Genomic DNA, 24,074 nt, shown 5'->3' on the forward strand with positions numbered 1-24,074 from the left:
AATTAGTGAATCATATGGAAACTGTGTGTTTAAATTTTGAGAATTGAGAAACTTTTTTTCAAAGAATCGGAGACACCATTTTATGTTCCTACCGGCAAGGTATGAAGGTTACAATTTCTCCACATCCTTGTTAAAACATGCTGGGTTTTTTTTTTTTTCTCTCTCTCCTTTTTTTTTTTTTTTTTTTTTTTAATGTAGATGTACGAGTGGTATAAAGTGCTGTCTCATTGGTTTTACATGCATTTCTCCAATGTCTAATGACGGTGATTATCTTTATATGTGCTTATTAGCTATTCGTGTATCTTTGTAGAAATGTCTAACCATGTACTTTCTCCTTGTTTTTTTCCCTTAATATTCAGTTGTCTGTGCTCCTTATGTATTCAGGATATAGTCCAATGTCAGATTATTTACAAGTATTTTCTTTCATTTTGTGGGTGTATTGTCTTCCACTTTCTGAATGGTGTTGTTTACAGCACAAATGTTTTAATTCTGATGAAATCAATATATATTTTCTGTAAACAAAACAATGCCATCGGACAGGTATAATTGACATGCAGTAAAATTCACCTTTTTTAAGTGCAAACTTCTTTACATTTTGACAAATATATATTATCAAGTATCCACTACATAACCAAGATACAGAGCAAATTCCCTTGGGCTACCACTGATCTATTTTCTGCTACTAATTTTTTTCTTTTTCATAAATATTGTAAATAAAATCATAGGCAATAAAATATCAGATACGTTTCTGCTTAGTGAATGGAATTCTATCAATCAGTTCTTTATATTCAAACTTGGACTTTTTTTTTAACCTCTATTCCTGGTTTTCTTTTTTTTTTAATTTTTATTTATTTATGATAGTCACAGAGAGAGAGAGAGAGAGAGAGGCAGAGACATAGGCAGAGGGAGAAGCAGGCTCCATGCACCGGGAGCCCGACGTGGGATTCGATCCCGGGTCTCTAGGATCGCGCCCTGGGCCAAAAGCAGGCGCTAAACCGCTGCGCCACCCAGGGATCCCTTTTTTTTTTAATTTTTATTTATTTATGATAGTATTCCTGGTTTTCATTTCAAGATTTCCTGCTCATTTCACTTTAGGCATGACTCCTTTATGACCACATCTACAGCATATCAAAATTTTAGTGTTCTAATCAGGAATGCAAATTTTCTGGCTTTAAGTTTATGAGTCAAGTTTGTGAAAGGTTGAGATAAAACTTAAGAATGAAGAAATTAGAAATGGGCTAGGGTGAGAGTTGTCCAACTTTAAAAAAAGGACAGTACTTTCTTCAGACGAAACTGCACTCTATGGGAAGTCATCAGAGAGGAAGAAAAACCTTAAGAGTGTCTTAATCATAGGAAGCAAATTGATGGTTGCTGGAGGGGAAGTGGGTGGGGAGTGGGGTAACTGGATGATGGGCATTAAGGAGGGCACATGATGTGACGAGTACTTGGTGTTGCATGCAACTGATGAATTATTGAACACTACATCCAAAACTAACGACGTACTATATGTTGGCTAATTGAATTTAAATTAAAAAAAGGAGCTACATAGCAGCTCAATATGTGAACACATAAAATAAAAGCAGAGCTTCTCTTTTGATTTCTGAATAGACACCATACCCATGCCCTCCCTCTTCTCTTCAGAGTGTGATTTGAATTATCAGTGGACTTGGTCATGAGTTTTCCTGAGTTGAGTGATCTACTAGGATCAGCTTTAAGATATTGGTCATCAGGATCAGTCTCAGGATGAGGAAGAGGGAGAAATTTGAAAAACAGCCTAATTACAGTATACTGATCTTGGAAAATGGTTTTCCTCTCTGCCCTTCACAGCTCTGAGCTCCCAAGATGACATGAGAATAGTCAGGGACAATGATAACCAGGTACACCTCAGAAAGGCTGCTGGAAGTTGATAAGAATTGTCCCAAATCCTTCCAGAAGATAAATATAGAATGAGCATGATTAAACAAATAAATAAGAGGGAAGAACGTTCTAAAAACAAGATCAACAGTAGAACAGATAACTTTCAAAGGAGTGTGGAGTAAATTTTCCAGCCCCATATGGAATATTGGAGTAAAGAACACAAGATTCCTCCTGGTACTGAATTCTGTGTCTGTGGGTGACTGCATCTACCTGGCTCTTCTGTGGATAGATGACTGCTGACCAGTATCCAGCTTCTTTTGCCACTCCTCATTATCCATCCTGCAGCACAAAGAGTAGCGTCAGAATGGCCAGTGATGGGGGTTCCTAAAGTCAATTTGTCTTGAAGTTTTTAATTCCAACCTTAAAAAAATTTATGAACCCTGAACTCAGACTTTTTAACATATGACATTTGTTAGAGTAGCATACATTTGCTTAATTTCACGCCCCTTCTCTATAGCATGAGAAATCTGCAAAAAGGAGCTCTGTAGGTTTTGTGATGTATGTGTTTGTTCCTCCAGTGAATTGCCCTATCGTGTCCACAAACGTTCCCTTTCTTGACTCCACTTGGGACTATCAAGCTGCTTAGCTCTTTTGACAACCACTGCAGGGATGCACCCATTTATTCTTTGTACTTTTGTGTACCCCCTTGGATTTACACATGCTCATTGGGACCCTGTGAGTTGTGAATAATATCTGCCTGTCAATATAGGGCTGCTTCAATTGGTTTCCTTAATAAGGCTGCGCATAATAATGCACTTTTGGGAAGGAATTTGGATACTAACTAAAAGGTAGCACACATTCCAAACTTCAAGTTAAATTCAATATGATTTTATTGAACTGGCCATTCTGCTTTTGGTTTGGATTTTGGTGTTTTTTTTTATCCTCCCACCCCCACTCCATAAGGCTTATCACCCTGGTTGTTTCAATTTGGTACAATTTTGTAGTTTTTCTAAACAAGTATGACTAGTTGATCAGTTGATATGACTGTGGCTGTTTCTGTGGGTCAGGAGTCCAGGCACAGCTTAGCTAAACCCTTGGCTCAGGATCTCTCAAGATTTTAATTAAAGTGTCAGCCAGGCTGTGTTCTCATCTGAAGGCTCAACTAGAGAAGAATCATTTTCCGAGTTCATTCAGGTTGTGGGCAGAATTAATTTCCTGTGGCTATTGAGGGAAGGCCTAAGCTTCTTAAAGGCAGGAGGTAGCCATCCTTTGTCTTTAGGGTCATCCATGGTTCCTTGGCACTTGAGCTTTCTCAATATGGACACTCACATCATTAAGCCATCAAAGCAAGGCTCCCACCTCACAGAGGATCCAATCCTCTTATTTTCTTTTAAGGATTTTCACCTAAGTCAAGCTGCCCTAGGATATACTCACTGTTGATTAAGTAAAAATGATTACATCTGCAAAATGCCTTCACCTTTGCCATATTATATTGACTAGAAGCAAATCAGAGGTACCTCTCCCACTGAGGGAAAGTATTTATACAGGGTGTGAACACTAGGGGGTGGCCATCTTTGGGGACCAGATACTATAGGTGTAAACAAAGTTCACATTGTAGGAAACAAGAGAAGTATCTCAAATTTTGACCGTTGTGATACACGTCAAAAGGGTTTTATGGTTTTATAGAAATGGAGTTCTAAGAAAGCCAAAGTCCAGTCTGGACAAGTTCCCAGATACAGACTGCTGAATTGAAAGAACCAGAAAAGCAGGAACTGAATTCTCAAAAATCACCAATGGGGAAGGTTATAGAACATTCAACCATCAGCAAGAACACAGTAGGCTAACCTCAAAAGTGCTAAAGCTACAGCCACCTTTTTATGCTGCTCTTGAACCTCATTTTGAGGGTGTATCAGCTCCTTTGAAAGGGTTCACATCTGGTGAAAATGTATTAAGTACTGTCCTAGTCATTCAAACACATTCTGTCATTTCATTGTGTTTCTGTAAGGATAAAATGAGAGAATGTAGTACTTGCAAACTGAAAAGCTCTGAAAAATGACAAAGGTGAGCTCCTGTTGCCATGCCATTAGTGGCTTTCTTGAACTTCTCTTGTGCTACTCCTGTCTTTTGCTCTAAACCTTCACCTGCCTGATCTCCTACTCCATGCCTGTGTCTCATAGGAAGGCTGTGTAGCGTCTGTCACTATATCCCCACCTCTAGGGGGTTGCTTACCGGACAGTGAGGGAGTATGTACACTTGGGGCCCCATGGTTTTGGTCTACAATACCAGAGTGGGTGCATTCTGTTATAGAGAAACCCTCACGTCTACACCTCAACGGGTACCAGAATGACATTTGTTCAGAACATTGGCCTTGCAGGGATTAAAGACTATGAAGTAGTAGTTAGATGTTGTCTGATGATTCAAATGCTGACCTGAGGGCCCTCTGCTAGAAAAGCATGTAGGGGCTAACCAAAGGAGATAGGAGAGATTTGGTGAGAAAACCAGAGTGAAGTGGCTGGGGAGCCTATAGGGCGGCCAATTATCAGTACCAGGGATATTTGGCATGGGTATAATGTTCTATAACAAGAGAAAACAGCCAGCATTTTTGAGTGCTCATGGTGAGTTAGGTATCCAATGCTTTATACAAATGAATTCATTTATTCCTCACAACTCTCTTATAAATTATATTTTATGCCCATTTCATAGATGAAAACTCTGAGCCATAGAGTGGTGACTAATGTGGCCAGAACCACACAGGTGTAAAGCAGCATGTCATCTATTCCATCCTTGAACAACACTGCATGCCTCCTCAGCCCACAGTCTCACAGCCAAAATCTCCACGCCTACCACCTCCTCCAGGAGTGATGGCATAATCTGGCAGCAAAATGGGCAGAGGTGGAGGCAAGCAGATGGCTGGTATCCAGAAGACCTGACACAGGAGAGAGAGCCCCAGGGTGGTGACATTCAGGGGCCAAACACAACCTCTGGGAGAACTGGAAAGATCAGGTTCAAGGGCCCCTCTCCCTGAGCTAGAGGCTCTGAATCAGAGACACAAGTCACTAGGAGCAGAGAACGGGATGTACATCTAGGTTGACTTGATGCTGAGCTGTAGAATTTTTGTCTTGGGATTGCTTCACAGGACCCTAAACTAAGGGGCAGGGCTGAGGCTGTGGGAACATTCCAGCTGAGTCCCGGGAGGCAGCTTGCCAAGCAAGGTATGGCAGTGAACTTAACAAGCACTTACCTGTCATGTGTTAGGACCGGTTTGGGTGTGAGGAATTCATAGAGGAGCAAGATCATTCTTGCCGTGGGAAGGCTCCCAATTAAGTGGCACTGCTTACTATTTTGTCTACGCATGGACCAGGGCCACACCTAATATTGCCTTTTTTGTCACCAGAATAGAAACAATTGATATTACTATTTTCTGAGACAGACTTTTTCATGATAATTTCCATAGCAATTTTAATAAAACCCAAATGGAAATTCAGTTTATTAAAAACACATCCTTTCTTCGTTTCCTCATTTCCTAATTTAATTGGAACATTAATACGAGTCTAAGAATAGAAAAAATTAGATTAACAAGTTAAATCTCTTAAATGCCAATGAAATTGTAAGTGGTGTTCGGTGTCATGTATCTCCCATCCTTGGTCTATGAGGAGCTGATTCTGGAAACCCAGGACGAGACCTATGGGGAACCACTTAGAACCATATGGAGCCAAGCTTCCACCCTGGTCAGAATTGTGGTAGGTGTGGATCCTTTCCAAGGTAAATATTTTCACAGACCCTGCAATATGAAATTAGACTATTTTATCCTCCCATTACTTAAATATGCATACACAGAAAACTAGGTCTAAACTCCTGATGCTTTTAATTCATACTAGTCTGAAGTCAAAACAAATTAACAAGCTAAAACTGAATACATCACAAAAGCAAAAATAATTTGAATTTTCAAGAGCAATTAATTTTGCTGAAACTAAATGCCACTCGTACCAGGGCTGTGTATGGACAATTCCCTTCATTCTAACGTGCCGTTCCTACTCTGTCAGCCTGAAAACAATTTTTTCCCCATTTTTTTTTTTTTTTTTTTTGTGCTGCTTCAGAACCTTCGTGCCTGCAGTTCACAGTGATGCCATTTGGAGTTCACGCGGCGGGAATTCATCATTTGCCTACTAAATCTGCCTTTGTTCTTTTCTCATTAGCCTGGGACAATTAAAGTGGCACCATTTGACTGGTGAAAACTCATTTGTAAATATAATTACAAACTTGAACACTGGAACTGTGAGAAAGGGTTTGGAAATAAAGCAGTCATTCTGATAATTCAGAATATGCTATTTTTAATTTTTAAATGTTTGTCAATGATGTGCGAAATTTAAAAGTCCTGTAGGAAGCTTTGAGACCTCAGAGAATTTGCCCTTGGGCTTCTGATTCTGTCTGTGAAAATAATCTTAAAATCACTATGACAGGGAGCCATTGCCCACCCTACATAGTCTCCACCTCTCTTTGCTTGACTTTGGAGGAAGCAAGCACATAACATCTAGAAGCTGGACATTAGGAAATCCTATGAGTAGTTGGATCAGGATGTTGGGGATGCACAGGTACCATGAAGTCTTGGCATCTGGTAGTCAACAGAACCAAGTGGAACAAAACCTGAAGCAAACTATGTGTAAAGTCTAGTTTTTAATGATGGCCCTATGCGATGCAAAAGCCAATGGTCTCCATCTGGCATCCTTTCTAAGTTCAGGATACTCATGTGATTGATGGAGGGCTCACACCGTAAGACTGGGTGTCTTGACCTATAATGAGCTTTTATCAGGACGTGGGTAGAGATTAAGAAAGAGTCACTGGATAAGCCTTCACAACTCTCACCTCAGCCACAGAAGGCCTCCTCGCTTACTATGTCTCTGTCAGATTAAGGGTATACTTTAGTCTGGTCCATAAGGGCCCTGGGGCCCACAGTGGACCTTGAGACTTTAGAGTTACATGACTTTGAGTAACGTGTTTAACTTGGATAGGTATCCGGTTGCTCTGCTATTAAATGGGAATACTAGTAGCATTGGCTTTGTCAGGCTGTAGTGAGGAACTCAATGAATAATGCAGGAAAAGTGCTTGACACAGTACCTAGGGCAGAGCAAGTGCTCCATAAACCAAGCCAGTATTATTTACATTAATATAGAATTTTTATATTGTCATTCAGGCATGGAAAAAATGACTCTAGAACAGTAGTCCTCAAATTTGTCTGCTGAGGGGCTGTAAGAAGAGGTCATGCCTGGTTCTCACCCCCAGACATTCCGATTTACTTGGTATATGGGGTACATGGTGTAGCTGGGGTGTTGGGATTTTAAAAAGTTCCCAGGTGGTTGTAGTATGCAGCCAAGACTGAGGATTTATCACTGCTCCAGAAGAGCTCTCGGCAGGTGAAGTCTGGTGCCATGAACACTTGAGATTTGGATCCTCGCCCAATCCGATCGCCAATCATTGGTGTCCTTGGGCAAGTCACCTCCCCACCCAGTTTTCCATTTATGTAGGACAAAGGCCAGATTTCACAGGGGCCTTAGGGATTCTGAATGCTATGCTTTTACAGACTCAGAGGTGAGGAAAAGCGAACAATCTCCCAGGTTATATTTCTATCTCTGAACTATTTTTTAAAAAATCAAATCAATGAAACAGGGTTTACTTTAAAAAAATGTTTCTTTCAATGAAACAGGTTTTAAACTCTTGACTTAAAGTGAAACAAATATTTAAAAAATGCATTCCTCCTTTTTACTATTTTACTGGCTGGTACTTAGAGACACAAAACCCAGAATTTGAACTACATAGCATCCAAAAGCTCAAAGTATATTTTACTACAATTTAGAATCAGCTACTATCCTTCTACCACTTACTTCAGAAAGCCAAGGATTTGAGAATATCTTCTAGGGCATTCCTGGATCCTGAGGAGCCCATGGTAGGAAGGTCTCTGTGTACTTTATGGGTAGGAAAGTTTAGGACAGGGCAGTTGAAGAGAGCATTGGAAGGTAACCCCAGTGCCAGTAGCAAATGTGTGAAGATTCATATCAGTTTCTTGGCTGTCCATTTATAACCACTTCTTGTGGGGGCACTTGGGTGGCTCAGTGGTTGAGCATCTGCCTTTGGCTCAGGTTGTGATCTCGAGGACCTGGGATCGAGTCCCACGTTGGACTCCTCACAGGGAGCCACTTCTCCCTCTGCCTGTGCCTCTTTCACTCTCTCTCTGTGTCAAATGAATAAATAAATAAAATCTTAAAAAAAAAATAACTACTTCTTGGTCACTATGCTCTAGAAGGAAGTACATTGAGGGAAAACATCATCTGGACATTATATGATCTGCAAGTAGCATAATCATAGCGTGTGCATAATAACTCATGGTCTACAGAATGCTTTCATGTACACCTCTTAGTGTTCACAGTTAAGACTGTGAATGCAGCATTGTTCTTTGAATTTTACAGAAGAAAAAACTGTTCATAGAGAGATAAGGTGATTCACTTGATAATATCCAATGTAGTAAGTGGCGGAGCAAGGACTTCATCTCTGGTGACAAATTCAACTTATCTCCACTGCACCAGGCTCGAATCTGGAGTGGAAACTGTGAGTCCCATAGAACCTGGGAGCCTCCTAATCCTTCAGTGTCTGCTGGAGGAGTACTGGGATTCCTAAGATCCCTGCTTTCCTTTATTTCCCAGCCCTAACATCTTCCTCTCCCTTCTTTCTCCACTGCCTAGTATTCCCTCTTTGGCTTTATTTATTTATTTATTTATTTTTTATATCCCACTCTCTTTTCCCCTCTTTTGAACAAAACTGGTCACTTCACAAAAAGAGGGAGAGCCTATTTTTTTCCCCCTCTAGTGTATCTGTAATTGTCCTTGAGCACGACCTGATTTTTCCTGAGGGAAACCTGTCCTTGTCCTGATTGACTCTGGTCCCCCTGCTCCTTAACTGGAGCCCAGACACACTTCTGGCTTCATGGAGACTTCTCCTGAAGCACCAGGTCCAGATCTTTAGCTGTCCCCAGACCAGTGGGAAAGAGGAAACAATTCATAGCCTTGATGTACTTAGGTTTTTGTGTAGCCAGGCGCTGCCTAATAAAACACTGACCTTGATTATCATTTAAACTTATGCTTCAAATTTTCATGTACTTCTCATAGTCTGCTTGGACTTCCTGCCAACCAAGCTTCTCTAGCTCCATCCTCCATCTACATCCACTGAGCACAGACCCTACTAAGGTAGGATACATTCTCTTTCTCCTTCAGGAGTTCTGGATCCTAATTAAGGAAGCTTTCATGACAAATGGAAAATACCTAACTTCTTTGATGGGATCAGGTCTAGAATCTGGAGTATTTTAACCCATGCCATGAGTTTAAGATTGAGTTGTGTTTGTTTTTTTGCCAAGATGTTATAAGATTATGCTATCAATTTCAGCTTGTAGATTAAGAAACTAACACTGCATTTTCCACAGAACTCTCTAAAATTTCTTTTAGAGAACATGAGTTTCCAGAGAGTAAGATGGTGATAAAAATCTTTTGAATCAGATCAGAATTTAATTCTGATATTTTTCAGAGGTATTTTTCAGAGGATTATTTTAGATTCTGAATAAATTAAACTAATTTTTTGTTTGCTGTATTCAGTAAAGAAAACCAGTTGAGTTTAGATTTTGTACTCTTTGTAAGTCATGATTTTTTTTCATTTAAATAGGTGGATTATGTATTTTTAGATGTATTTCATAGAAAATGCCTATCTGATGTGGAAATTGAGAGTGACAATTTTCTAATTTGAGCTTGATACTATTAGACCTGGATTTGAAATCGAGTCTAGTTCAGGTTCTTCAGTTCTGGTATATTTTCTGTCAGCACTGCTACATAGCTTAAAGAGAATTACTTCCTTTTACCTGACCTGTTTTTTTTTCTCAACTCTAACAAGCGGGATTTGAATTAATTAATGGCCAATGGACTTTTCAGGTCTAACTTTCTTTTTTATATTAACCTCAAATTGCCAATCTAAAAACTTCTTGTATAAAACATGCAAAGCACAATGACTTAGTATAAATATCTTGTATATCCTGTATATCTTGATATATATATTCGTATGTATACACACATATATATCATGTGCCTGTGTGTGTGTGTATACACATACATAAATAGGCACACAAGTCTTCTGAGATTTTAGATTAATGAATTCCTTTTAAAATTAAGTTGTATTTTTAGTGTAGATGCTTAATCATTCCAATATATAAGGATATTGCACTGCTGAATGTAAGCCGAAGAAACTCTGAAATTTTTTTTTAAGATTTTATTTATTCTTGAGAAACACACACACACACACACAGAGGCAGAGACACAGGCAGAGGGAGAAGCAGGCTCCATACAGGGAGCCTCACGTGGGACTCGATCCCAGGTCTCCAGGATCACACCCTGGGCTGAAGGAGGCGCTAAACCGCTGGGCCACCCGGGCTGCCCCACTGGCCCCTGGAGTGAGTAGCTGGAGGGGAACCAACCCCCAACGACACAAATAAACCCCCGGCCCCAGCAGTGTACAGGCTGATGGGGTTGAATTATTTTCTTTTACCCCCTGCCTGACCAAGACACCACAAGGTCAAAAGGAGAAAAGCATAGGCTATGGACACTAGATGATGAATATAGGGCCCAGATGGACCAAGAGATGGGGGTGAACAAACACTCTACCTTGTGCCCTCCCTTTGGTGAGCAGCAGCCCTGGGATCACAGACATGGAAGGGACCACCCTGGGGCTGACTGCTTTCCTCTGCTGTTGGCTCCCAAAGCTAGGAGGAAACCAGGAGCAGTACCCCAAGCATGGCTTCCCCAACACCTATTTATTTTGTTGTTTGTGCTGATGATGGGCAGGTCCCCACTTGTCCCTTTTGGACACCCTGGAGGGGCAAGGGGCTGAGGAGGGCCAGACCCAGGTTCCAGGGGCACAGGCAGTACAGCTTTTGGTTGTGTACATAGGGTGCTTTATTCTCCACAGAGTGATACATGCTAAGATGGGTTGGGCTTGGGCTGATGTCCCCATATGTACAGATCTGAATAAAATGGGTCTCTGAGAAGAAAAAAAAAGATTCAGACCCATCCATATTTGAAAGCTTCTTCAGACATCATTACTTCATTTCTACCCCACTGCTCTGTGATTCTTCAAAACCTGTAGCTCTACTAAGTGGAGGGTGGCTCACTCTTGCCATCCCTGGTTATCTCCCATTGCATGTTGTCTTGAGTGGGAATTCCTGCACTTCCTGAAAGCAATCAGCCATGCCTCTATATATTCCCTGTGGCTTAATGTTCAGGGGGTTAGATGCCTGATTACTCAGGGAGAACATGCAGCCTTGAGAGTCATGGGGGTTTCTCAGAACTCTTAATTCTCAGAAGTCCTTAATTTGAAGAGACAGTTCACTAATGCTTTAAACAAGTTCCCATGACCCTGCCATCTGCTTGCATTAAAACCAGGTGAATCATTCACTTTGTTTCCACTTTCTCCAAATGAAAGTGGACATGATTTCTGTCTCCATCACCCAGAAGACACACGATCTTGCCTATCTCCACCTCTTCCTCCAGAATCCACACCGCCTTCAAGGAATGGCTGGGGCAAAGGAGAGCACATCAGTGTGTTACACCAAGTGGGAAGAGACTTTCGTACACTGTTACATTTCTCCTCCTGCCAGTATTCAACCTATGGCAAATGAACTCAGACTTTCCATGTTTTTCTAAACATTCTTACTGGCAGGTGTGTAGATCTGGCTTATTATTAAGAAAAATATTTTTTGCTGAAATTATCTGGCAGGACATTTTGTACTCCCAGAGTCTGGTATATCCAGGACTCCATGGTATTATTGTTAGTTGACTACCTGTCTCTCCTAGGAGATTCTGTTCTCTTTGAGGATAGTAGATTTGTCATAGTCATTTTTTATTTCCCACAGTTCCTGGTATAGTTCCTGGGGTTGCCTGATTCACTGACTGGCTGATCTGGTTTGATGAGGCTCAGTGAGGAATATTACTTAGCCCTATTTTTTATATAAGGGTGCCACGTGTTTTGAGGAGGGACTCAAAACTTGTAAATGATCCCAATGGAATTAACTCCAGATATCCTGGCATCTTGTTTATACTGGCATCTTGCTATTTATACTATATCATTTTTATACTATATCATTCTTATACTATAAAATCCATAAGAGATACATGAGAGGAAAGGAAATTGAAGCTGAGACTTAAATTGGTAAAATTAACAGCATTTCCATCAATTATGGAAAGAGGCAGAAAATCCCAGATAGTAATAACTGAGGGGTGGGAGGAAGGGGCAGAGATTGGGTATGGATTTGGTTCATAAGGGAGACACTAATTCATTTTGCTTAACTGGAGTTAGAGACTGAGTTGGAAGAGAATGGAAATTAAAATAGGTAGATTTGGGTCTAATCTTGGAGGGTCTTGAATGCTATCTAGTGGTGCCTAAAATTGGTATAGGGCAAGTTTAAATTATACCCTCTTGGGGCAATCTTTTGCATTTGGATTATACTTGTTGACATTTAAAGTGCTCCTATAAATGCCATATATTTTCATCTTTTTAATTACCTTAGGTGGAAAATGCTAGATAGTTTTACCAGTCTGAAGGTAGAACTTTAATGTGGCATCCTGCAGAGTGCTTCTTCTTTACTTGCTTGTAGAAGAAACTAGAATCTCCGGGAACAGATTGCGTAGTTCTGAATGTTTGCTCCCTAAAATTTTATAGACCCTTTTTAAGATGTCCATAGCAGGAAAAAAAAAAGCCTACAGTAAGGATAAACATTGAAAAAATACAATGTTGTATTTGCATTTACCTTCTAGTCCCAAAGCTAATTGTTGAATAAGACTTTGTCTGTTATAACTCATCAGTACCCATGGCTGGATTTTGTGATCTTTGTCTTTTGACTGCCAAGTGGGACATTCATGCTTACTTGCTCAGTAAACATAGAGGCTCTGCTCAGGGTATAGTGAAGCATCCAACATAATTCTTATACTCAAGAAACTGACAATTTATGAGAGGAGACAATATTTTAATGTAATTTCTGGTAAAAGGTACTAAGTTCCTCAAACTGCTAGTTTTGAACAGATGGAGTGTAAAAGAACAATATGAGAGTTTGTTACTCTACATTTTTTGCTCAAATATGTGTGCTGTGTGTTTTAACATGTTTATTTGAATTCAGAATTACACATAAATACACATACCACACTACACAAATCTGTGCTTCAAAATAGAACAGCTGTGCAAAACATTCTTGAACTCAATGATCTTTACTCTTGCCAAAGGGAAAAAAATGTCTGCCTTGACAATTAAGACACACACACACACACACACACACACATTAATAGCTGGCTAAAGAAATTCCCTCCTTAAATAATAGAAGAAATTACTGAAATACTTAGGACCTTTATCAATTGGGTAGATAATAGAATTGTAATAAAAAATATTTTAGGAAAGTCAGAGGAAAACAGTCAGACACTTCTTCTGAATAGCTCCTTAACTACTAAAATCATTGAAATTGGCATTTGCTTGGCCTGACTTGAATTTGCTTGAGAGGAATAATATATACCCAATTCTTGCTAATCATTAAGGTTAATAAAACATCCATCTTTCGCTTTACTTTCTCTCTTGGATAAGCAGCTAATAGCTGAGGATTAGGTAAGTATGTTGGCTCATCCAGGCATCTGGGATGAGTGTTAGGGAAGAAGAATAAAAATTATGCATGGGGACACCTGGGTGGCTCAGTCGGTTAAGTATCTGTCTTTGGCTCAGGTCATGATCCCAGTGTCCTGAGACTGAGTCCCACATCAGGCTCCCTGCTCAGCAGGGCATCTGCTTCTCCCTCTCCCTCTGCCTTCCTCCTGCTTGTGCTCTCTCTCTTGCTCTCTCTCTCTCTGTCTTTCTTGTTCTCTCACTCTCTCTAACAAATAAACAAAATATTCTTAAAAACTATGCTTGCATGAAACAGGTTGCATGTTCTAAAAATGACCACTATCATATTTCCTGTCCCGTGTACACTTCCAGAACTTTCCTTCTCCCCTGTCAAGAGGTGGAGTGTATATCTTCCCTCTTAAACTTACACTTTTCTGACTAAATTAACTAATAGAATATTAGTTAATATTGTGATTTCTAAGACTAGGTCACAAAAGCAATGCAGCTTCTGGCCCTCTTAGAACACTTGCTTTGGAAACATTGACCTGACATTTAAGAAGTCTGAGGCTGCCATCTTGTGAGGAAGCCCAAACAGGCTCACGTGCATAAAACATATGGCGAGATACTAAGGGTACATGAAGAGAAGAGATCCCAGTCAGCCCTCAGATGCCTTAGCTTCCTCTTGTCCGAGCTCTGGCCACTATTTGCCTGTGTCTGTATGGGAAACTCCAAGTCAGAGCTGCTCAGTTGAGCAGTTCCCAGTTCCCTGGCCCCCTGAAACTATGAGGAATAAATAATTGTTGTTTTAAGCAATTTTGAGGGTTATTTGTTATGTAGTAATAGATATCCAGAAGCAGGTAGACTAGATATCCATATCCAGAGTATATAGAATGCCTCCCTTAGTAAGTTCAAATTTAGTACAAAACATCAGTCTTAGTAATTTATGTGAATTAATAAAAAATTACATAAATAATTACAATATACAGGAAATAGTTAAAAATGCTATAAGACAAAAACAATAAAGTGCTGTACAAACTCAAAGAAAGCTGAGATGAGGTCCTCTTGAAGCTAACATCAAAAACCTCACAGAATTGCTGGTGGGTGACCTGGCCATAGCCTTACAGATGAAACGTGACACTTAGGGGTGGGGAAGGTTCCAGACAGGAGGACCACGTCACCCACAGACATGTAACTACTTCAGTATGTAATACCTTGTACATTTCTCAGCTATAGTGACCAGCTCAAACCTTGAGATCAATATTTCTACGGCAGCTTTTATCATTCTGTCATATGGCAAAATAGCCCTATGGGTTCATATCCAATCTGGAATTTGTATCTGTTTTATTGATATGCATTATTTGAGAGTTTCTGGGATCTGTGGCATCCCCAGTCTTTATCAAAACCATATTGTGAGAGTGCCCATCCTGTTCCTGTCCCTCTGGCAGGCTTCAAAAAAAAGGGGGTGGGTGGGTGGGGAGGAATGAGACAGTGTCCTTGTCATAAAAGAGTTCATGGCTGGATTGTGGAGACAGATAAGGACACTCACAGTGGCAGTGCAGGGGACCTGGCATTAGAAGACAGGTGCACTGAGACAATTGGTAGCAAGAGCCAGGGATCGAGCTGCCATGCCTGAGATCATCTGGAAAAGTTCTATGGGGGGGCAGGGGGCCAGCATTCTAACAGAATCATTATAGGTTCAGTTGTGCCCAGCAGGAAGGGAAAGAAAGAATTCCGGGCACAGGGAACTGGAAGAGAAAGAGCTCGCTACCATTAAACATGGTGTGTATTGAGAATTGCAGATAGTTCTGTATAACCCAGGGTGCAGTATTTAAGTGGGGAGCCTGAGACAGAAAGCTGGAGAAGGAGCCGGGAGCCAGCTTATGAGAGGCCTACAGTCCCCATCAAGCTGAGGAGTTTGGACTCCATCCCAAAGGTGACGAGACAATCTTTGAGAGGTCATGAGTTATTGAGTCTACCCATTCAAATTGTAATTATTTCTCACATAGCCGGTTTCCCTATGTATGGTTTCTGGGGCTAGGACGTACTTTTTGATGAAGAGCCATCTCACTTTTGCCTTCTTTAAAATTCCGTCATCCATTTCTCCAATGGATAGTATTCACCCTAATGATTGGAGCTAATGTAGCCTGAAAGAAATGCCACCTTACAGGAATCAGAGGCAATCTATTCCAAAGTGTTTTCCACTCACTGTTCTTTCTGGAAATGTGGTTTCTCATGCCATGAAACTTGCATGATGCCATAAAGAGGCTAATTGTGGTAATTTATGGACTGTGGCTCTGTAAGATCCATTCAATCTTTTAGAGATGGATTAATTACAACTTGAGGACCCCCACCCTCTTAAAAAAACCACTTTATTGGCCTATTCCCACTGTCAGGAAATCTGGTGGTAAATAATTCAAGATAAATACCACCCCAGTGGGAAATTGCAAGTGCCTATGTTTCATGACCTGTGACATCCCCCGTGACATGTGACGCTGTGCCAGTGGGACCATGGGCTCGTTAATGAACCTTCACATATTGGTTCAGGTTATCTGATCTTCCCAAAGCCTTGCCATTCATCATCCTTGGCAATGAAGGGCAATTCCTCCAGATAACCCATTCCCATATTCTTCCCTTGTGTGAGGCTGATGGTGCTCTAAATGCTTTATGATTTTTTTTTTTTTTTCTGTTCAGGTCTTTTAGAGTGCCAGGAAGAAGCTTTAAATTCAGCCACCAGTGTCCATGGAAGATGTTTCATTTTTTGTTTTATTCAATTAAAAAATACTTCCTGGGTAGCTAATAATTCTGGCTATTTCATGGTAAATAACACACATATAACTCTGGATCTCAAGGCATTTATAGTACAGCCCTGGACTGTTTGGGGAAAGAATGACGTTAAAAATTACAGTATTTTAGGGGCACCTGGGTGGCTTAGCAGTTAAGCATCTGCCTTCGGCTCAGGGCATGATCCTGGAGTTCGGGATCAAGTTCCACATCAGGCTTCCTGCATGGAGCCTGCTTCTCCCTCTGCCTCTCTCATGAATGAATAAATAAAATATTTTTTTAAAAAATGACAGTATTTTAAGGTTGGAAAATGCTTTCACACATGATGTCCTCTGAGTGCTTTTGGATGATTGTTTTACTTCGGTGTCCCAGCTGGCTTAGGGTGTTTCTGTTCTGAGGGTAGGTAATTTGAGTTTCCCAAATCTCTGTACCAGACTTTGTCCTGCTGCTCTTCTCTGGGGTGAATGTCTTCAATATATCTGGTTCTAAAGTAAGTAACTTACTTTAAAAAAAAAAAAAAAAAAGATTTTATTTATTTATTTGACAGAGAGAGTGCACAAGCAGGGGAGTGGGAGAAGCAGGCCCTCCACTGAACAGGGAGCCCGATGCCAGGCTCGACCCCAGGACCCTGGGGTCATGACCTGAGCTGAAGGCAGACACTTACTCACTGAGCCACCCAGGTGCCCCTGTAACTTACATTCTTATGTAACTTAACGCTCATGGTAAATCCATTAGAGAAGTCCTGGTAACCTAGTTTTACCAAAGACCAAGTTGAAGCTGAGAGGATTTCAGTAACTTGCTCCATTTGCTCAGGTTCCAATCCTGGGCCATCTGACTTCAAAAGTTCCTCATTAACTGCTCTAAGTGAGTTCCCTTAGATACATGCGTATATAAAATAATTTCTGGAAGTTTCCTTCTGTTTAGGATGTTTTTAGAATGTGACAGAGGGACTGCTTGGTGCTTATGAAGATTTAACTTAGTTGTTTTAGTGTAATTAGTATGGAAGACAGATCTTAGCTGTGGTCATCTGTTCGTTGGGGAAACTGATGCAAGTTTCTGCTTGTACCAAAGTCCCATGGCCTGTGTTTATTCTGTGATCACTCATCCAGGAGTGGGATGCAACGTGTGCTCTGTGATTTCTCTTAAGAGAACTTTGTGCCTATAAAACTGACTTTATTAAGACTTTGGGGGCAGTGATTGGTTTTTAATTTGTAGCAGTGCAAATCACATAAAATTAAATATTAGGCATGCCACAAAAATAAATATATAAATTTAATTATAGGAAGAATAGAGTAGCTAAAGTTCACCATAAACAATAGAGAAGTGGAATAAGATCAAGGTCGTCTTTCACTCTGTATCATATATTTTATCTGTAATACATCATACGTGCAAGACTTATCTTCCTGACATCTCACCACTTGAAAGCTCTTCCCCTTGCTGTCTTTCCCAGAGCACCAGGAGGGCCCCGCCATGCTCAGGCCCACCACACCTCTTCAAAAAGCTCCTTGAAGCTCACTTAGTCCCTTTTTCTCTTTTCTTTTTTTAGCATAGAGAATTTAGTTTTCCATCTTTGCTAAATAGTTCGTGAATATGCTCTGCAAAGGGCCATTTACCTCTTCACTTACCTTTTTGCAGCCTGAAAAACCAGCACATACTTGAGACCTTTTATCTCTTCTTCCCTCCCTGTAAGTCTTCATCAATGTAAAGATAAGAAGTTGACCTTTTCTTTTCTTATTGTCCATATGCTGACCTCCACGATATTCAAGGGGGAAGGCCTTCTACCATCAGCTCCGGTTTCATCTATTTCTAAAAATTGATCTTGCGGCATATTCACATACTATTCAGATACACAAGATCAGTTATGAAGTGATATTTTGCCATCAATTTAACAAAAGCTCCTCACTAAGGGGGGAGGAAAACTCTAAGAAATTCTTTCCCTTCATTTTTGTTAATGCTCAGTTCTACTGAGTCCCTTTCTCTTGCATGTGTTCCGTGTTGTTTCTATTCCACTTTGGTCTGTATATACTTATTTCCACTTTTCGGAGGCCATTTAAGAAAATGTTTAGACTTTTTAGCTTAGTTGAGCATATGGCTAAGGTTCTGTGATACAGAATATGGTTAGCAACAGGCTCTAGAGTTGGACTGTCAAGCACCAAGTAGACTGTTAGCATACTGACTGTGTACCATCTGACAATCATGCCAACCTCCCTCAGTGTCAGTTTTCTTATCTGTAAAATGGGGAAACAAATGATAAAGTATCGTGAAGACCAAAAATGAAATCGTTCTAGGAAGACCATTTAGCATGGTGCCTGGCATATGGAAAGCTCTCGATATATGCAAACTGCTAATCTCATTATTATTCCTATCCAAAAACAACTATAAATGCTTGTCTCTCATTACGTATTACTTAAGAATGAAATCTCACCTTTGTGAAGTCCCAGAGCTTCCTGTTTCTTCTTTGAATGCTCTGCGCTATGATCTGCCTATGTGTTCTATGCCTGTGGGGCAGGGGGTGGGGAGCAAGGGTTATTCTTGTTGTAGAAAGAAGTGAACTCCAGGTAGAAAACTGATGCTAAACCCTTCTTGTGCAATTATATTTATTTTTTTTAAGATTTTATTTATTCTTCATGAGAGACACAGAGAGAGGGGGACAGAGACATAGGCAGAGGGAGAAGCAGGCTTCCTGCAGGGAGCCCCATGCAGGACTCGATTCCAGGACCCTAGGATCACGCCCTGAGCCAAAGGCAGATGCTCAACTGCTGAGCCACCCAGGTGCCCTTGTGCGATTATATTTAAATCAACTTCCAACTTTTAGCTGCCCAGCCTTAGGCGTATCACTGCGTGATCATCTCTACTTGACATTGTGTTTGTTACGTGAGTTCTTATTACCTCCGTTCTGTGGAGGAAGAACCAAACCCTGGAGAAGCTGAGTCACATGTGTGGTGCAGCCCTGTAACTGCTAAATACTTCCCTGGAGTTTGGTTCCTAGAAGGGTCCAAAATATGTTTGCTGACTGGGTCATTCAGCAAATCCTAGGTAGTGATTAAATAAATGTATAGTCAGAGAAATGTTAAAATGGTAGGTCTGTACCATTATTTAGCTGAAGGGTGAAGCCTGTCCTTTTGTTTTTAGTAAAATCTTTATCCATTTTTGAAGCACCATCAAGTCATTAGTAAGGAAATGTGAAAATGTACTTGGGTTGATGTTTGTTGTGCCTTCCCCACCCCTTCTCCTAACAGGGAAATCCAAGGATGGTTTTCTCCCTGAACAAACAAATAAAACACAGTGTGTATTGTATGTAGTCCAGAGAGAGAATGAGAACATTACCCAGAGTTTCTATCGTGGACCTGACGTAAAAACCCAAACAACTCTTACTGACTTCAGCTGGAAGATACAATCTTCCTCCAAAAAGGCTGAGAGCTGATGCAAGGGCTAAGACAGGCTCTCCATTATGCCTCCTCAGAGGTTTGGCACCTCAAAGCAATTCAATTCCAGTCTCAGAGAAGAAAGGGACCTCTGAGGTCACCTCAGTGTGCCACACCACTGCTCAAAGAACAGCAGCCCAACTGTCTCAGGAGGAGGCTTGCTTGATTCAGGGACTGGGATTCAAATTTCCCTGAGTGTTTCCCAGTTGGGTCCCTTCTCTCTATCACTACGAACTAATCCTCACTCAAACTTAACATTTCTTCTCCAGGCACTGGCACCAACCTAACAGGTCCTATCCTCCCTCAAATGTGGTTGCTCTACATTCTTTTTAACTACAAATGTCATGCTAATTCTGCTTAGAAATCTTTCTAATTCTAGCATAGCATTCAAAGACCTGAATGCTTTGTTTTGTCTACCTATCCCATTGCATTTCCTTTCTCACATTTTATATTATACTAGTATTCACATCACAGTTTCTTGCATGTTCTGTGGAGGTTGACAATCTCTGTTTTTATCCTATTGTCTTCTGTTTGGAACACTTTTCCTTCCTCCTGTTTGTTCAGACATCACCTCTTCCCAAATGCATACCTGTGTCCCCCTTGAGCCCGGCCAAGGTCCTGTTTTTCCCCAAGGGAATAGCCTATGCTCACCTTTCCAAAGGAATATTTTCTCCATCAAAGAAATCAGCTTTGGAGGCTAAACACAGATTCTGACATAGCTTAAAGTATGTTGTTTTAAATTCAAGTTAAAATCCTTTCAAGCTTCAGTTTTTACTAGATGCCCTGTGACCCAAACACATCAGAACCAGTTAGTATAATGGTTTTACACATGCATTTCAAGTCACCCAAACTGGGCTCAAATGATAATTCTGCCAATTACTAGTATGTGTCTTTGAACAATTTCCCAAATCATTGAAGTCTTTTTTCTTTCTTTTCTTTTCTTTTTTTTCTAAGATTTTGTTTATTTATTCATGAGAGATAGAGAAAGAGAGAGAGGCAGAGACACAGGCAGAGGGAGAAGCAGGCTCCATGCAGGGAGCCTGATGTGGGAGTTGATCCTGGGTCTCCAGGATCACACCCAGGACCAAAGGCAGGCGCTAAACCACTGAGCCACCCAGGGATCCCCTTTTCTCTTTCTTTTAGATACAAACTGTTGCCAATTAGTTTTTTTTTTTTAAGATTTATTTTATTTTAGAGAGAGAGAGAGAGAGAGTGGGGAGGGAAGCACAGAGAGAGAGAATCTCAAGTAGACTCCTCTGAGTGGGGAGCCTTTTCCAGGACTCAATCCCATAACCCTGAGATCATGACCTGAGCCAATATGAAGAGTCGGACACTAACTCAGTCCCTCACGTGCCCCACCTATTAGGGTTTTGATAAGAATTAAGAATTAAAATAATATGGTAACAATATAAGTCAGAAGCATTTAGCCTAGGGAATGTTAAATATAAGTTCCTCAATAGATATTAGAAGTAATATATCTCATTTAAGAAATACTTTTCAAGCCTCTCAATCACAGACTCTTTAATTTCTATTCTCTTAGAATGTTATTTTTCTCTGGAATTTTAAGATTACTATGAAATACAATAAACTTCCACTCTAGTGTTATAGTAATGCAGAGGGAGAGGCAAGAAGGTCCTTTGCTAGCACACCTATGGGGGTTGTCCTGAGGTTTGAGTTAACAAATGTGCGGTGACTAACACATAACTGGTGCTCAATAGATGTTTAGACTGCCTTCTCGCTGATGGCAAAGCTTGGCTTGTTAAGGTGGTTTCTTTCTGTGGAAAAGATTTTAAATCCAATTGTGTTTGACAGGATAATGGCTACCCTGAAGATGTCCACGTCCTGATTCCCAGAGCCTGTGAAGATGTTAGATTACTTAGCAAAGGGAAATTAAGGTAGCAGGTATAAGTAAGGCTGCTAGTTAGTGGACTTTAAAATAGATTATCCTGGGGTATCTGAGTGGATTCAGTATAATCACAAAGGCTCCTAAAAGTGGGAGGGGGGCGGGCAGAAGAAGAAGATCAGAGAAAGCAATGTGACAACAGAAATGGGGGCAGAGAGGCAATGTTGCTGGTTTTGAAGGTGGAAAAAGGGGGGCCATGAGCCAAGGGATAGGAGTGGCTCCTGGATACTTTAAAAGGCGTCAAAGTAGATTCACCCTTAGAGCCTCCAGAAGGAATGCAGTCCTTACTATACCTTGTTTATAGTTCAGTGAGACTGGTGTCAGGCTTCTGGGTAACAGAACAATATGATCATTTTTTTCTAAAAATTTTATTTATTTATTCATGAGAGACACAGAGAAAGAGAGAGGCAGAGACACAGGCAGAGGGAGAAGCAGGCTCCATGCAGGAAGCCCGACGTGGGACTCATCCCGGGACTCCAGGATCACACCCTGGGCTGAAGGTGGCACTAAACCACGGAGCCACCCAGGGATCCCCGGAACTATATGATCATTAATTTGTCTTAAGCCACTAAGCTGGTAGTATTTGTTACAGCAACAATAGAAAATTAATATACACACAAAGGAAAGATACTGAATTTCTGGTGGCCAGGTGTCTAGATTTTTGGTCCTAGAGCATTGGATTTGTGGTTAAAACAAAATTGCTGGGACACTTGGTGGCTCAGTGGTTGAATGTCTGCCTTTGGCTCAGGACATGCTCGCAGGGTCTTGGGATTGAGTCCTGCATCGGGCTCCCAGTGAAGAGCCTGCTTTTCCCTCTGCTTATATCTCTGCCTCTCTCTCTCTGTCTCTGTGTCCCTCATGAATAAACAAATAAAATCTTTAAAAAATAAAAATAAAATAAAATTGCCTCTAAAGAAGGGAACTGCGTTTCTGGAGGAGCTCATGAAGTCTCAAGGTACATAAATCCTAATAGCTTATATGTTTCCCATCCTTTACCTTTAGCCTATCAGCAGACTTCAGGGAAGGTCAGAGTGTCTTCGGTGAAAATGCTACGCGCTTGTCGGAGTGCTGCTCTCTCTGTTCATGAGGGTAGATGATTCAGGGCTGGTGAGGAAGGGATGCTGTGCCAGAGGTCTAGGAGAGGCTTCACATTTCACATTTTCATCAGATAGTGACAATAGTGACAGCCATTGCATGACTAGTATATTTTAGGAGCTGTACATTGGTTCTAGTCTTCAAGAAAAGAAAGAAAATAATTTTTTTAAAAGATTTTATTTAAGAATTTGTATGAAGTAGGTTTCATTACATCTATTTAAAAAAATAGGAAATGGAAACAGAGAAGCTGAGTGACTTACACTTAAATTATGGTGCCTCCGCCAGTGTGTAGGTCATGGTCACCCAAGCCGGTGCTTTGTACACTGTAGGTTACCAGCTCCCTAATAAGCTGTGCCTCTGTTTTTCATTGTGGAACAAAAAAAGCAGCTGATGTTGTGCTAAAATGTGTATCATACCTTCATTTATGAAATCTTCCCCCCTTCCCTGCTCCCACCGTGAAATCAGTCCTGTCCCCGGAGCTATTTGATAGATTAGATATTCAGCGCTCACTATTTCTAATAGATGTTGAACGTCAATCTGCTGCTTATGGGACTGAAGAGCTATTATTTTACTACAATATCATCATGGAAAATGTCATTGTATTTTCCCAGGCACAGTGCTGTGATACACAGTAACTTTGAAATCAGAGGCTATTAGGACATTTTCCCAGAACAAAATGTGTCCCAGAAGAAACAATGTGATGTGGCTTATCCTAGTGTGTTATTTTCTCCAGAGCACTTGTCTCCTCCCCCTGCAAACTCACAATATTTTAAGCCTCACAAATAACACTTTCAAGAGGACTGCGAAATGAAAGGCCCACACAGTGGTGGAGAACTCTAGGGGGCATGTGTGTGTGTTTGCTTTCCTTAGGCGGATTCTGAAAAGGTACAGAATGTGGGAGGTGTTATGGTAGGTTTCATGAGGCCTTGAAGCATGAAAGAATCCCTTCATCAGCCTTATTTTTGCAGAACTTCAAAGTGAGGCCAGGAAAGAATAGGCTTATGAGCAGTCAGGCTAGAAATTCACCGTCTACTCTGTTTATTTCAATTGTGTTTCAAGTCCATTGCTCAGGTGACCTTACTGCTGTACTGGGAATTGACAAGGGTGGTAAGCACAACAGCTTGTCAAAACTTTAGGAAAGTAAATTGCCATTTGGGTTTTTACCCTCCTTCTCAGGCCGGGCACGCTCACCTGGAAGGGGAGGAGGCAAAGAAGGAACCATCAAATAACATATTCTTAGCCTCTCTAATTGACCCATATGTATTATCCCCTAGAAACTGGAGGTGAGAAGATTCATGCATTTATTGCTTCATTCATACAAGCCATTTTAATTAAATATGACC

General features: G+C 40.8%; 2 long non-coding RNA genes across 5 annotated transcripts in view; one reads left to right on the plus strand and one right to left on the minus strand.

Moving 5' to 3' along the window:
• Positions 1-24,074, plus strand: part of LOC140600750 (uncharacterized) — a 361,628-nt gene that overhangs the window by 57,513 nt on the left and 280,041 nt on the right. The window lies entirely within an intron of this gene.
• LOC140601720 (uncharacterized) lies at positions 207-23,133 on the minus strand. 3 transcript variants are annotated; one of them, XR_012004758.1, is made up of 5 exons: positions 22,992-23,133; positions 22,633-22,869; positions 18,734-18,806; positions 12,447-12,589; positions 10,182-11,460 (listed from the first exon to the last, which is right to left on the minus strand). It is a non-coding gene; the product is annotated as an uncharacterized lncRNA (long non-coding RNA). The 3 variants fall into 3 exon arrangements; XR_012004757.1 differs by lacking the exons at positions 10,182-11,460; positions 12,447-12,589 and adding an exon at positions 207-2,196 and having other exon boundaries at positions 22,992-23,124; XR_012004759.1 differs by lacking the exons at positions 10,182-11,460; positions 12,447-12,589 and adding an exon at positions 12,647-16,810 and having other exon boundaries at positions 22,992-23,124.

This window comes from Canis lupus, chromosome 12 (assembly GCF_048164855.1).
Source record: "Canis lupus baileyi chromosome 12, mCanLup2.hap1, whole genome shotgun sequence".
Taxonomy (NCBI): Eukaryota; Metazoa; Chordata; class Mammalia; order Carnivora; family Canidae; genus Canis; species Canis lupus.